We start from the raw sequence: 16,744 nt of genomic DNA, 5'->3' as shown, positions 1-16,744 counted from the left end.
GTTTTGATGAAGAAATATTTATGCTAAAACTTTCAGCTTGACCTATCGTCCATACCAACCACCAACGCCCTGGTCCCACGATGTCGCAGATGTATAGTGGTACCTTTATGAAAACTTGGGAAAAATAAATGTAAAAGATGGTGAAGACCGACCTCACACCCAACCAACTCCGCGTACTTCGTTAGTACCAATAAAATCTTATACATATACGGAGATAGCTGCACTGGGCAGACTTCGTAGAATCGACAGAACTCCTCCACCAACGGAAGAAGATGGAGGGTATGACCGATCATGAAAGGATACACATAAAAAGCATAGTATCCTAGTCTGTGGACCTCCACGAGGTCCCTCCCAGCTGGAACCATCTCTATATAAGGAGGAATATTGTACGTAGACCGAAGTTCATTTATGTGAGTTGGCCTGGTCTCAGAGATCACCAGAATGGGGGAAGGGATAGGCTCCTTGTGGAAATCGTTCCTGGACATTGGGTTTCTGGGGAGTATCTCCTCTACGGTGGGAAAACTGTCTCCTTCCTCAACTGCTACATCCTTGCTGCCGGAAGGAGGGTCCATAGATAACGGTGTGGCATCAGAAACCTCATCACGTGCACTGTGGGTTCGGGGCATATTGGTAATAAAGGGTGTGCTGGTAAACCTAGAATAAGTAACGGTGACTGAACGGAAAGACGAAGAAGCAGAGCTACCAGAATTGAGCTAAAGAACTGAAAAGGATGACCAAAGGAGGCAATACATACACAAGGAATGAAAGGGCTAAGAGTTCTTGAAAAAATAAAACCTTCACCTATTTATAGGGTTGGATGGCACGGGAATCGAAATAGAAGAAATGGCACTAAAACCAAAGCGACAAGCAATCAGACGCTGTCTCGGGAAGGTGATGATGCGCGTAGGAGTGACTGTCGACGCCCCCTTTTTCTAAGAGTCGAAATCGGGTATACGACATTTGGGAGGACAACTCTATTCCCTTTAGAGAATTGGGTCTTAGAAGTTGAAGAGTCGCCACCTAATGATTATAGTGCATTAGGACACTTTAAGAAAGAATTGAGATGAAGAACCAGAGTTCGGGTAAGGGCTAGAAATTATCTCGAGGGGAAGGTGTTAGGCACCTCTCAAGATCCACTAGTGTGGTCCCGACCATGTTACTATCGTGACTTTACAAGTAAACAATCAAGGCTCAAATAAGGACTCGCATATGACATTGCAATTAGGTTGAAACTTTTGAAGGCAAGTAGAGAGGGCAGAAATTTATGAAAAAAAGATTTGAATGGTCTCACGAGAAGAGATGAAAGCAAATAAAAAGAGGGGGTCCTAGGTTTACGATTAATATGGATCACTTCAATGCAATACCCAACAATCACTCCTCAAAAAGAGGGGTCGCATGTGATATTAGCGCATCGGTCATCATCTCCATATTCTACCCATCCCACCCCGTTAAGGTATTAAAACGCGGAAAGTTTCGTTACTTATTGCATGCTAGTACCCGTCCCAATCCTATCAATCCCGAAGGCATTTAGGGCTACTAATCCTAAAGGGAAAGGGATTTGGGGCCTTTTGAGAGCTTTCAAAGGACAAAACACTAGGGCGTCAATCAAAAACACATAATACAAGTAGAGGGGAAAGCAAATAAGCAGGTAAGGCTCCGGTAAACCTCCTTAAATCAGATAAGCCATGGAGTTTAGCATGTCTTGCATATACTGGTTTGGTCTTTAAAATTAAAGCGATAAGCGGACTGGTTCAACTCATACTTTTAGACAGGAAGCCGCATTAGGCTCGCTCGAATGCAGTTGTTAAAGACTAGTCCACTTTTAGCTATATGTTGGATAGAACTAACGATTTCGAAAAGCAGACTGATTATAAAGAGTTACCAGTTTTTTTTCCAGAGTGAAACGAGTTTCAGAAAAGAGTGTTCTGTTTTGAATAGGTCTAAAAGAAATGAAAGGAACTTCAAAAGACATGCAGACTAGTTGAAAAAATTTCACAAACTTTATCAGAAAAAGGAGAGTTTCAGAAAATGCCAGTTTGTTTAGAAAATGTTTGTTAACTTACGAGGTTCAGAAAATCACAAAAGACTGCCAGTTTTACCAAAGTATATAGTAACTTAAACGGTTGGTGCTGTTTTGAAAAAATGAGACAGTTCCTACTCGAAGTTCCTATAGGCATGCTTTCTATACGTTAACTGATTTTAACATTTTTTAACAGGAGTCTTACAAACATGGTATCTATATTCAACTTTATAATTAAGCCTACAGTTTGCCTAATGGTATCATTATGTGCAGAAAATATAAATCCCTATGAGCATGGTATCTATATGCGTAGTTGCAGAAAGTTTAGAAGTTAATCCCTATAGACATGCTTTCTACGTGTAGAGTTGCACAAACTAGAAATTAAATCCTATAGGCATGGTTTCTACCCTTTGTGCATAAAAGTAACCCCCCTCCCCTTTTCACTAAAATCCCATGAGTTTATACAAATTAGTACATACCAGTAAAAAATAAGACAGAAATAAAAATACATCAGAAATTACAGCTACATCCGAGCAGCCTAATTCAGACTTAGTATCTAACAATATGATATTGAACCACTTCCGAGATCCAGATTTCCAAAGCCTTCTCTTATCTAGGGTGTTTTAGAGATCCAAGGAGTTTCAGAAACTCCAGGCAGTGCTTACACCCAAAAAGTTAATTAGAAAGAGTTAAAGTGCAGTGTGGAAGAGCCAACCCTCAGGTGTCCAAGTTCAGAGAGAGCTCATGGATCCCAAAGCAAGGCTCACAAGGGGGGGGGGCAGAACTTAATGTTCTAAGAATGAGTGCAAGTGCAATAGAGGGGTAGGGGTGCCAAGGCAGACTGGTGGTCGTACCTAGTCATAAGGTAGACTGGCATACCCCTGACCAAGCCTGTTCAGCCAACAAATATGAGCACAGACCTGTTGAAGGTCAGGCTATGGTCCAGACAATGATTATGACATTGTTAGACCATAGTCTTAAACTCAGAATACATGTAAAGAGGAAAGGGAATGGGAATTGGAAAGAGTTTAGGACAAAGGGAGTCTACCCCATACATATGAACAACAATGTCAAGCGTTGTCATGCTTTCTGGACCATAACTCAACATACAAAGGGAATTGGGGGTGGGAGTTCATGTAAGCACAGAGAAAAAAAAGTAAGTAAACTTGCAGAAATTACAACATCGAAACAGTAAGACAAGCAGAGGAAAGGCTGAAGAATAAACATGTTGTGGAGAGGCAGAATTTAAACAAAGAGAGACATACCAGTTGCAGAAAAAGTAAGCAAAGAGAAAAACAGGATTTCTTTCAGCCAAACCACAATCAGAGAAGAAAGCTTTAAGCTTGTGAGTCCACAGAACTCGAATGTTTAAGAAATTCTAAGTGTATTTGAGAGAAGCAGTGACTTGTTCTGTTAGAACTTGTTTTTTGAAAGAGAAGAGGTACATGTATTTATAGTTTTGAAAACGAGTAGAGAATAAGGTAACAAATAAGGTTTCAACACAAATATGGAAACAAACATAGTCAGAATCATTAACACAGGTATTCCCCTTTAATCAAGGGATTACTGCTCAAACGGACACTAACAAGATTAATATAAGGAAAGAAGATCAATTTGTAAGCAGAATGATTGTTACCATAAAAGGAGTAGTAAAACCATATAGTAAGGGATTAAGTCTAAATACAGGAATGTACTTATTTTTGGAAAGGATCTGGTAAGGCCAAACAAAGAGAGAGAATCAATTAACCCTTAACGGGCGAGTAAAAAATCAGAATTTCGTAAGGAAAATTTTTGAAAATCAATCACGAGTTTGAGAATCAATCACAGAATTGACTCAGTATATAAATGAAGTGCACAAGTAATAGACATGTGAGACCAAGCTATGGCAAGAAGAAACAACATACAGTAATAGCGTGATAGTCACGTAGGTCAAATTTCATTGTCTTAGTAATAGAGAAAAGATCAGAAGCATGCAAAAGTTAGGTGAAAACCTTTCTGAAAACATAGTCGAGTTTGACAAATAACAAGAACTCAGAACAAAGGAATCACATAAAGAAAACGAGATGCTAAAGTAAAGGAATCAGACTGAGCGATTTCAAATAGTCGAGTTGCACAAACAAACTCAAGAACTCGAACAAACCCCTAAGAACTAGAATTTTCGAAATCAGTAGAGTTTAGAGGCGATAAGCAAGTGAAACAAATAAACAGTCTCAGAATCTCAAATAAAACCCCAAAAAAATTAGGGTTTTCAATACTAATCTGGTGTAAACAAAGTAAATCAAACAGATAGACTCAGAAACTCAAACAAATCTCCAAAAATTAGGTTTTCAACACCAATTGAACTTAGAGATGATAGGCAGATGAATCGAACAAAACATTACAAACAGACTCAGAAACCCTAGTTTGAAATCAAAAGATTTGGAAAAGGAAATTTGGGGAAAACGCATAAAACATCAAATATGACACAGATCAAGCACAAATCTAAACAAATAAATGAAAAAGAACCTCGAATAGGCTAGGGTTTCTGATAACCCTAGAAATGAGAAAGGCTTGGAAGAAACAAGATCAGATCTGGAGTCGATAAGGTCAGAGTCAGGCTCAGGAGGCTAAGACACGCCGGAGTAAGGCCGGAGATGGCTGAAAACCTCGAATCGACGAAGGTCTGGGCAAAGACCCTTGAAGTCTGACCTTGAAACTTCAGGTATCAAGCACGTGAGAGTAGTAGGGGGTGAGTATAGGTCGTCCATGGTCAAAACAACCATAGATTCCGGTGGATTTGGGGTTGGAGATGGCAGAGAGCGATTAGGGTTTCGAGAGAGCTCGAGAGAAGAGAGGAGTTAAAGGCGGCGCTTCTAAAAGAATGGGGTAGGGTTTAGGGGTCGTTTGGAATTAAAAAGGAAAGAAGAGATCTGGGCCGTTGTCAAAAAATGATCAACGGCTCAGATTTGTAAAAAACGAAACGAGTGGGTTTGGGCAATTGGATCAGGTAATTGGGTTGAAATTGATTTGGGGGTTGGGGTTGGGTTGAATTGGGATGCAAATTGGGCTGTAATTGAAATGTAATTGGGGCTAAATTTTAAATAGCCATTTTCCCATTTTATTTTTATAAAAAATAGTAAAAGGTTTTTTCTGAAACCAATTGAAGGTACTAAATTAATAAATAATATACAAATATTAAATTAAAAATGCTGGAAGTAATTTTATAATTATAAAATGTTGTAAATCATAAAATAGGCTATAATTGCAATTACATACAATTTAGCTTTAAAAATGCCAAATAAATTTGTAAAATATGCAAAAATTACCTTAATTATATTTTGGCGTAAACGTGAGAACGAAATGAGTTATTCACCAAAATGATAAATTTGGGAGTAATTATTGCATTTTTGTGGTGTAAAAATAGGTAATAGGTAGGTTTAAAGATCATTAAAAATACCAAAACTGTTAGGTGTGCTTACATATGCACGTATATGCTATTTTAGAAATATTTTGGGTATAAAATTACCTAGGGAAAAATTTGGTATCAACAGTGACGTCACATCTCGATAAACTACATCAATCAGGGATCCGTGGAACGCGTCGCTCTCTCGGCCTTGTCCAAACCGTCGCAATTCAACAGCCAAATTTTCCAATGAAAACAGACAATGTCCGCTTATCAAGGATGTGCAGGGCCACGATCTCAACAAGCGGAGGGACTAATTGTATGGGTCCAAATTTGGCAACCACGACAGTTAATAAGCAAGACATGGAACGAGGTCACCACAACACAACGACTGATGGCCGTTGTGACAAAGGACGACGACCAAGAGCGGTCAGCCGAAATGAGATAGTAACGGTAGTTTAAACGTAGAAAGAGACATAAAGAATATGCCTTTTGGATATTCTTTATGTTGTACCTTTTAGTGTTTTTTAGGAAAATGTCCCTTATAAACATGGAGGGTTAGTAAACAAGAAGGGGGTCATTTGAAAGAAGAGAGAATACATTGTAAAAAGGGAGAATATACGAAAGAATTGTCTTATTGGATCTACTCAAGCACATGTTGTTTAACCTTCATCCATAAATCTGAAGATTCCACATTCATATCTGTTTCATACCTTTTCACATCATCAGAAAGAGGAGGTGCCCAATCACACAATCATTGGGTGACAACCCCTTTATATTATAACTCTTGTCATTTCTTGCATTTATGGTATTTTTAGGATATTATATATTTTGCCAACCATAACGCATTGAACATACTACTTAACACTCCTATACTGTTCTCATTATATCAAAATCTCATTCCGTTTGATCTAGAGATTATTAAGTTCAATTAAGATTCACCACATTAAATTGTTACTATTTAGTTTAGCATTTATTTTGCTCAAACAATAAGGTGTATAACTAATGCTTGTATTAGTTATACATAGGTTGAAAAAGTGTACCAAACAAGGTATTACCAAACAAGGTATCTATCTATATTATTATAAAAGTACGAATGTTTCACGCTAAATGTTGAACGACTAAAATATTCTTAAAATATTGATCGACTTTTATACCCTTAGATATTTTGTTAAAAAGATAGTTCTATATTGGATAAAATAGTAATCTAATAATAATTTGCCTAATATTTAGCTAGGAATTTGATAACAAATAATGATAGAATTCTTTCAAAACTAATAACCGAATGTAATTAAAGTTTTAATACTATACTAATTCTAGGTGGACAATTATATAAAACAACAATAGGATCCCACATGCTCCTAGAGTCCCAAATCCATAGCAATTCCACGTTTAATGAAACACATATATTGCAGTTCCTTGTATGGCCTATTTGATTGATAAAACAATTATAAAAAAATAAAAAATTAAAGAAAGGCCTTTGGCGGAAACCAAAACTAAAACTCGCAAGCCCAATTTGGGAAAAAAAAAAAAAATCAGCAACTTCAATTTTCAAAAGAAACTTTTATAGGAAAAGTTCCCAAAACTGTTAAAGAAATATAATGAAAGCAGGTATAAAAATTTTAAATTTTTATAAAGTAACTCCGGCATTTGCTCACTACTCTATTTATCTATACTATAATTACAACACTTATTCTACCCTTTAATCTTTTAAGTCAATTACAAGGCTGGACATAATTGAGAAGCAGTTTGTGATGAAAAAACAGTAGTAAAGATGGGAGATATTGAAGAGTTGAAGATGCAATAGTAGTTATATTTAACTAGGAAATGTGACGGCCTTAAATTTAAGGTCACATGCTAGCTACGTTCTAAGGATTTTGTGCTATCCTCCATGGACCATGCCTTCAACTGTTACTAATATTTCGCCAAAGAATATTGCCACTGCTCAATAGGAGAAACAACAATCCAAGGGGTGGCTGTGGTGATTAGTAGCTTAGAGGAAAATTGTTTAATTACTTGTCGGAATTAAAAAAAAGGAAAAGAAAAAAAATGTGATGATAAATTAATGGACCGGTTGGATTACTTCCAACATACATGCTTGTGTTATAAATCCTGCAAATGGATCCATCCACTTGCAACGATGGATGTCTTCCATAACATGTTTTAGATTGGTTATGTATCCATAACAGGTTTTGGATTGATTATGCATCCAAAACAAGTTTTTAATTGGTTATGTTTCAATCAGGTTTTGGATTGGTTTTGTAACAACAAAATATTTTTATAAATAGGTTCACTGATGAACTTATTCCATACTCTCTGAAACGAAGAAATAAATCCTCTCTTCTAATGTTGTCATTCTCTTCTATTATTAGTCCTAGTTAATTCCATATTTTTGCTATATTGCTTTTATTTTATAACACGTTGATAGCACAAGTCTCTAGATTAAATTTCCAAAATTGTCGCCAAGCTAAGCCTGATTTTCTTCTTCAAGACTTTACAACCTAGTTTTAGGTTTCTCTACCTCAAAACTTAATACAAGAAGGAGGAGGTTTGATGTGGCTCACAAGCTGTACAGAGATGCTGCTTTAATTCCCAATATATTAATCTGCCTAAAAGACTAAAGGTACATCTTTTTCCAATTATATTCTTGCTTTGTCCATATTTGTTTATGAACTAACCACTTCCGTCATGTTTTACTAAAATCAATTGTTTGGATTACAAAATATCCAAGAAGTGCTAAGCTAGCTGAGATTCTTCGGAGTATCATGTTTACTACCAAATAAAATATTTAAATACAATGATTTTCATAAGGATATTTGGCTCATTTCCCTCTTGTTTTTGGATATTTCTGTGTGCTATGATTATTATGTTCTTCCAATTAAACTTGCTCTTTATGTTAAGGCTAATATTCGATCTCCACATGAAGGTTATTAGTATTTTTACTTTTGGTTATATGTTAAAGCTTCTCCTATTTAAGTGGAAGTTGAATTTGTCACTGATGAGTTATGAACTAATAATTTATTTTGAAGCTTATTTATACAGTAAGTGGCCTTAAACGTGGCTTAGTACTCACAGTTATTTATAAGTTTAAAAATATTGGCCAATTATTGTTTCTAATTATTTTTTTCTTGAGTAGAAGACATGCCAACTGTGGGATGAAGTAATTATTCTCTCTCATTGTGATTTCACGGAGTTATCATTACAAAAATATATGAGCTAAATAGCTTTTACATATTTAATGCATTTACTAATTTACACTACATGGGTCATATAATCAATGCTCAGAATTAGAAAAATTGGAACTACAACTACACTTTTTCGTTTATACAAATAATAATGTTAATGATTTCATTCGCAGCATATGAATAAATAGTATAAGCTTGATAAGAGCTTACAAGAAATATTGACACTAGAAGTTATATACTACAAAGGCTTGTAAAGATAATCTATATTATATGCCTCATATTTTCTCCTAAATATTTTGAATGATATTTTAAGACATTATGTTTCAGTCTTGATGCATGATAAAGATAAGATGTTGGGTTTAGGCCCCAATGCACTATATTGATAATTATAATGATGATGAGTCTGAAAGAAGACATTATAATTACTGTAGCCATGTGAATTGGCATGATCGTGGAAAGGAACGAAATAATAATCGTCATCATGGTAGTAATTATAAAAAGGAGAACAATAAGGGTTCTCAATATATCCTTCAAAAGATGAAAGCAATGTTTACCATCAAATTGGTATGAAAAAATAATAAAGTACATCGCAATGATTATACTCTATTCCTTGAAGAGAATGTGACTTGTGATAAACATTTAGAATGCAGACTCATTTCTGAAGGTGAATGTAGAAATATGTATATAATGAATAAAGACGTGTTGGATACATACCATAACTCACCTTTAAGGGAGGTTTAAGAGTAAGAAAGATAATGAATATTACTGCGTGGTTACATGAATATGTCATTGGTCGCGTACATGTGGTACGTCAAAAATATTTTGACATGCATTATAAAAGGTTATTAAAGGCAAAATTCAAGCAAGAAATAATTTTGCTTATGATGACTTTGACCATGATAATTTATTATAATATAACTTTCTTTGTGAAAGAGACATTCACCATATGGATGGTGTGACAAAAGATCTTGTAGTACAAAATCAATTAAGAGCTCCGGAAGAACTAATTTATTATTATCTGGATGGATAAAATTATTCATGACATTGATATTGTAGTAAGTCTCAAAAGAAACTTTTTGAGTTTCAAATGTATAAGCCAAAGTGGTTGGCATATTGAGACTATAAATGAAAGGAAGGTTGAATATATTCATATTACTATAATCATACCGGGTAAATATAAAAGGTTACCCGACTTTCCTTCTATTTGTACTACACAAGTATAAGTATGATGATGCAATCACATGCTACAAGTAAACTAGAGGTTTACTGAAACAAATATTAGTTGGCATGACTGGTAGGCCATCCCGGTTCAATTATGATGCGCAAATGATTGAGAATTCACATTGGCATATATTGAAGAAATAGAAGATTCTTCAAAAATTCTCTTGTGCTGCTTATTCTCATGATATACCAGCTAAGGTAGGGACTGAATTCCTTAATTTCTGGAACGAATAAAAAGTGATATATATGGGCCCAGTCACCTATCATGTGGACTATTTACTATTGTGTGATTTTAATAGATGCATCTATTATATAGTCACATGTGCGTTTGTTATCAACTTGCAGTTTGGCTTTTGCAAGGTTGCTTGCTCAAATTATTAGAGCACAGTTCCAGAATATAAATTATGATGATTTATCTTGATAATGCTGGTTTAAATCCAAGTTGGTTTAGCAGAAATTATATGCCTCCAACTATAGCTAATCAATTGGTTATGAGAACAAAACTCCCAAAAATAAAATTTGGTATGAGATGTATTATTTAATATATAGCAGTACTCGTACGCATCTAGCCAACAAATTATTGATTCCCTATCACAATTGGTTCAGGGTCAGGAACCAAATAAACTTTATCTAAAAATATGAATGTGCTATATGATTTAATTGTTCTACCATAACGCATAAAGATGAGTCCCTAAAGAATGATGCGGATATGTCTTGGTAATCCAACATTAGGAGGAGAGAATGGGCAGCTGAAAAAATAGTACATGAAATGAATTATTATGAGTACATCTAGATCCTCATACAAGAAAATATGAACTTGAAGTTCAAGTGATAATTCATTTGAAAAATATTGCTAGGCATATTTGTTGACCCAAAGCTAAATATCATATTTCAGCTGCTAGTGCTCCAAAAAAAAGGGATAAAGTCCATGAAGGATAGAGTCTATAGCACACATGAAGCATAATTGACTAATCGGTTTCAAAAATAAAACTCCTTGGAGAAGGAGAGGAACAAATGATCAAAATGGTCATAATAAGGAAGCAAGTGCTCTATAAGGGCACCGCGATATAACACTTTATAAGACCTCATAAATGAGGCTCATGTACCTAAAAATAATGAGATCTCGATAAGTTATATCTTTATTGAGTGGTGATGGAACCGATATAAAATGAACATCGACGATATTATTGATAAAATGTAGCGCTCAATATTACTGATATTGACGAGGATCTTGAGCTCAAATCTATCATAAAATGTGGACAGACAAATGATTGGCCAAAAGGAAAAATACATAATCAAGATTGACTTCACCTGAAAAATGTGAAGTTGGACGTATAGTCCCAACACCTGAAAGTATAAAGCCCAGTGGAGGTAAACATATTTTCTTGTGCAAAAGTAAAATAAAAAATGAAGTTATAAGATATAAAGCACGACTTGTAGCACAAGTATTTTCGCAACGGCCTGTCATTGATTATATAAAGAGATATTCTCTTATGGTGGATGCAATCACATTCAAGTATCTTATCAGTCTAGCAATGCATGAAAAACTTGATATGCGTCTTATGGATGTTATCACAACCTGTTTATATGACTCACTGGACAACAAAATTTTTATGAAAATCCCTGAAGGATTCAAAGTACCTGAAACATACAAAGATTCCCAGGGAACATATTTGATAAAGCTTCAGAAATCGTTATATGGATTGAAGCAATCAGGGCGTATGTGGTATAATCGCCTCAGTGAATACCTATTGAAAGAAGGGTACAAGAATGATCCAATTTATCCTTGTGTCTTTATAAAGGATCTGGATCTGAATTTGTCATAATAGATGTGTATGTTGATGACTTGAATATCATTGGAACTCCTGAAGAGCTTCCAAATGCAGTAGAATGCTTGAAGAAAGAATTAGAAATGAAAGATGTTGGAAAGATAAAATTTTGTCTTGGCTTACAAATTGAGCATTTGAAAATATAGAATATTTGTCCATCAATCAACGTATACCAAAATATTTTGAAGTGCTTTTATATGGATAAAGCACATCCATTGAGTACCCCGATGATTGTGAGATTGCTTGATATAAATAAAGATTCATTTCGTCCTCATGAAAATAATGAAGAGTTTCTAGGTACTGAAATACCATATCTTAGTGCAATTGGGGCATTAATGTACCTTGCTAATAATTCTAGACCAGATATAGCTTTTTCTGTAAGCTTTTTAGCAAGATTTAGTTCTTCCCCAACACAAAGACACTGGAATGGTATTAAGCATCTATTCAGATATCTGCGAGGGACCATTGATATGAGATTATTTTATTCAAATGAATCTATGTCACAATTGATAGGTTATGCAGATGCAGGATATTTGTCTGACCCACATAAAGGTCAATCTCAAACAAGCTATTTATTTACATGTGGAGGTACTGGCATATCATGGCGTTCAATAAAACAAACTATGGTTGCTACTTCCTCAAATCATATATAGATAATAGCCATTCATGAAGTGAGTCGAGAATGCGTTTGGTTGAGATCAATTACTCAACATATCCAGGAGCTATGTGGTCTTTCATGGGGAAAGAATATCCCAATAATATTATATGAAGACAATGTTGCATGTATAGTTCAACTAAAAGGAGGATATATTAAAAGAGACAGAACAAAGCATATTTCACCAAAATTCTTTTTCACGCATTATCTTCAAAAGAATGGTGAATTAGATGTTTAACAAATTCGTTCAAGTGATAATTTGGCAGATTTGTTCACTAAGGCATTGCCGACATCAATATTTAAGAAGTTAAGATACAAGATTGGAATGCGTCGTTTTCGAGATATCAAATAAGGTTTTTTTATCATGGGGAGAAATACGCGCTGTACTCTATTTCCCTTAACCAAGGTTTGTCCCATTTGGGTTTTCCTGTTAAGGTTTTTAATGAGGCAACTCTTAATGCATATTACAAGATATGTGTACTTTTTTTCCTTCACTAAGATTTTTCCCACTGGATTTTTCTTAGTAAGGTTTTAACGAGGCACATTATCTGTTATTGGACATCCAAGGGGAAGTGTTATAAATCCTGCAAATGGATCTATCCACTTGCAACAATGGATGTCTCCCATAACAGGTTTTAGATTGGTTATGTATCCATAATAGGTTTTAGATTGATTATTTATCCAAAACAAGTTTTAGATTGGTTATGTATCCATAACAGGTTTTAGATTGGTTATTTATCCAAAACAGGTTTTAGATTGGTTATGTATTCATAACAGGTTTTGGATTGGTTTTGTAACAACGAAATATTTTTATAAATAGGTTCACTAATGAACTTATTCCATACTCTCTGAAACGAAGAAATAAATCATCTCTTCTAATGTTGTCATTCTCTTCTATTATTAGTCCTAGTTAATTACATATTGTGATGACCCAAAAGGTCATCACTTGTTTTGCAAGTGAATTCAGTGTTCCGAGGCCTAAAAACCTCCCTTTTACCCCTACCTTGATTTACGTGCGTGGTCCGGACCTATATTCGAAAAGCCTTCTATGTGAAAATATGAGAAATAGAAATTTTAGAGTTAAAAAAATTGATTATGGTTGACTTTGGTCAATATTTTTAGCAAACGAAACCAGATCCGTATTCCGACGATCCCGGGTGATCCGCAGTAAAATATGGGACTTGGGCATATGCCCGTAAATGAATTCCGAGGTCCCAAGCCTTAGAAATTAATTTTTGAAAGAAATTGTTTTACTGAATTATCTAAGAAATAAAGAAAAGAATTAATGTTTGAAACCATTGTTATTGGGCTCGTATTTTGGTTTCGAAACCCGGTACAAACTTGTTATAGTATTTGAAAGATAACTGTGAAATTTGGTGAAAAACAGATTTTATTTGACGTGAGTCGGACTTCCGGTTGAAGAGTTATGAACTTTGAGAGTTCTTGATGAAAATGTTGAGTTTTGAGGTTTAATTCATGATTTTACATGTTATTTTGATGATGTGATCGCACGAGTAGGTCCATATGATATTTTTGAGTTAGTATGCATACTTGGTTTGGAGTTTCGAGGGCTCGAGTGAGTTTCAGGTAGGTTCTGGGATGTCTTAGGCTTAAAAACATAGTTGTTGCAGGTTCAGAGAAGTGGAAGGCCTCTGAACTGACCAGTGCAGTCCGCACAAAAAGGAATGCTGCCGTGGATGGGCTTGTGAGGCCGTACACAGTTAGCCACTAATAACACATATATTTACTTTTAAGCCACTATTTAAAATGTCTTTAGTCTTGAGCCACTGCTTTAATTAACTTTAACTGTCCGGACAAAAATACCCTTCTGCTCATGTCCTTAACTTTTGAACTTAACTTCATGACTACGTGTCCTTAACTTTTGAACTTGTAACTCTAAGTTCAGGACTTCAGGACTACATGTCCTTAACTTTTGAAATTGGAACTCTAAGTTCAGGACTTCAAGACTACATGTCCTTAACTTTTGGACTTAACTTCAGGACTACATGTCCTTAACTTTTGAACTTGTAACTTTAAGTTCAGGACTTCAGGACTACACGTCCTTAACTTTTGGACTTGGAGCTCTAAGTTCAGGACTTCAAGACTATATGTCCTTAACTTTTGAACTTAACTTCAGGACTTCAGTACTACATGTCCTTAACTTTTGAACTTAATTTCAGGACTTCAGGACTACACGTCCTTAACTTTTGAACTTGTAATTGTAAGTTCAGGACCTATTGTCCTTAACTTTTGGGCTTCATAGCCTATGTTCAGGACCTATTGTCCTTAACTTCTGAGCTTGTTAGTCTAAGTTCAGGACTTCAGGACCTATTGTCCTTAACCTTTGAGCTTGTTAGTCTAAGTTCAGGACCACGTATCCTTAAATTTTGAACTTGTAACTCTAAGTTCAGGACCAAGTGTCCTTAATTTTTGAACTTGGAACTCGAAATTTAGGACCAAATGTCCTTAATTTTTGAAATTGTAATTGTAAGTTCAGGATCCATAAATGTATGTTCAAATCCTTTCTCTGCGTGTACGTACTATGTGGGAAGTCTTTTAAGAACTTTTATATGGGTTGGTCCCTCCTCTACAAGTGTAGTTGCAGCTTTTTCAATAAAATAATCTCATCCAGCTAATGAACTCCTACTGTATATATGCATCACAACTTTGGGTTACCATTGTCCCACAAGTTTATTTAATTAATTTTCTTTTTAATTGATTAGTATTTAATTACTGAACATTATTAATTTTCATGATTATGTAAATTATTATGTCAACCTCTTTCAAAGGTTTCAAAAACGTTGAATCCACGACAGTCCCACCAGAAAATACTTCTGTCTCACAACAGTTCTCTCCCTAGCACATGAAAGAGATAGAAAAAGGGTAACACAGTCTTTTCATATTAATTTTAATAGACTAGTGGCTACTATTGCTAAGCATTAAAAATGCTGGATAAAAAGTAAATACCACTTTAAAAAGTGGCTACACCACACAATTTTTATGATTTTGTGCGGACCGCGGTGAGGGCTTCGCGGCCGGTGAAGAACATTTCATTGGTCCGACTTCGGAAGCCTATATCTTTTGATCTACAATGAATTTTGAGATGATTCAAAAATGAAAGTTTTATCCCTTCGTGTCTAGTTTCCAGAAAGGTAAAGAAATCAAAATTTGGACATCTATAGAGAACGTTATGACCAAAATACTAAAGCATCTCACTACAGTCCACATGTAGAGCTGTGCGACCACACTCCATTTTGTGCGGTCCACACGTCTGAGAGGGGTATATTAAAATGGGATTTTCAGTTATTTTTCATTTTTCAAAACCCCAAAAACATAAGAGACGATTTTTCAAATAACCTTTCTTCTCCAAAACATTGGTAAGTGATTTCTAACTCGTTTTCTTCAATCATTACATCTTTTCACATGATTTTAACTCAAAATCAATGATTTTCATGGGGGAATTGGGTTTTTTGGGTAGAACCTAGGTTTTTCAAAAATTGGGGATTTGGACCTCAATTTGAGGTCCGATTTCAAAACAAATCATATATTTTAGTTCGTGGGGGAATGGGTAATCGGATTTTGGTTCGAACCTCAGGTTATGACCATGTGGGCCCGGGGGCAATTTTTGACTTTTTGGGTAAAACTCTAGAAAATTCATTTTCATGCATTGGGGTTGATTCATTTAGCGTTTTTGATGTAATTAAGTAACTTATGACTAGATACGAGCGAACTGGCGGTGGAATCAAGGGGTAAAGATATAGTTGAATCGTGAATTGTGTTCGTGGCATCGAGGTAAGTGTTTGGTCTAACCTTATCTTGAGGGATTAGGAGTTGGGTCTTATTTGCTACATGTTAAATGTGGGGTACGACATATAGGCATGGTGATGAGTATCTATACGTTGGTGTCAAGCATGCCCGTGAGTTTTGTATTATAATTGTTATGACTCCGTTGTGGTTTATTGCGCTTCATATGTTATTATCACCATTGTTCCCTTGTCGGGATATTTGTTTGATATTAATAATCCCTTGCCGGGATGTTTGTTTTGATAGTATTGTTCCCTTACCGGGATGTTATTGAAATATCATTGTTCCCTTGCCGGAAAGTTGTTATATTACTCTTGTTCCCTTGCCGGGATTCCTTGTGATTATTGTTGGCTTGGAACTAGGAGAGGATGGTACGCCTACCACAAGAAATAATGAAATGGGAGCGGGTGGTATGCCTACCACAAGATAAAATAAAATGGGAGCGGGTGGTACGCCTACCACAAGATAAATGAAATGGGAGCGGGTGGTACACCTACCACAAGATATAATGAAATGGAAGCGGGTGGTATGCCTACTACAAGATAAAATGAAATGGGAGCAGGTGGTATGCCTACCACATGATAAATGAAATGGGAGTGGGTGGTACGCCTGCCACGAGACAAATGAAATGGGAGCGGATGGCATGCC

The sequence above is a fragment of the Nicotiana tabacum genome, chromosome 7 (assembly GCF_000715075.1).
Source record: "Nicotiana tabacum cultivar K326 chromosome 7, ASM71507v2, whole genome shotgun sequence".
Taxonomy (NCBI): domain Eukaryota; kingdom Viridiplantae; phylum Streptophyta; class Magnoliopsida; order Solanales; family Solanaceae; genus Nicotiana; species Nicotiana tabacum.
The sequence above is the reverse complement of the archived record's forward strand: the minus strand, read 5'-3'. Positions refer to the sequence as shown.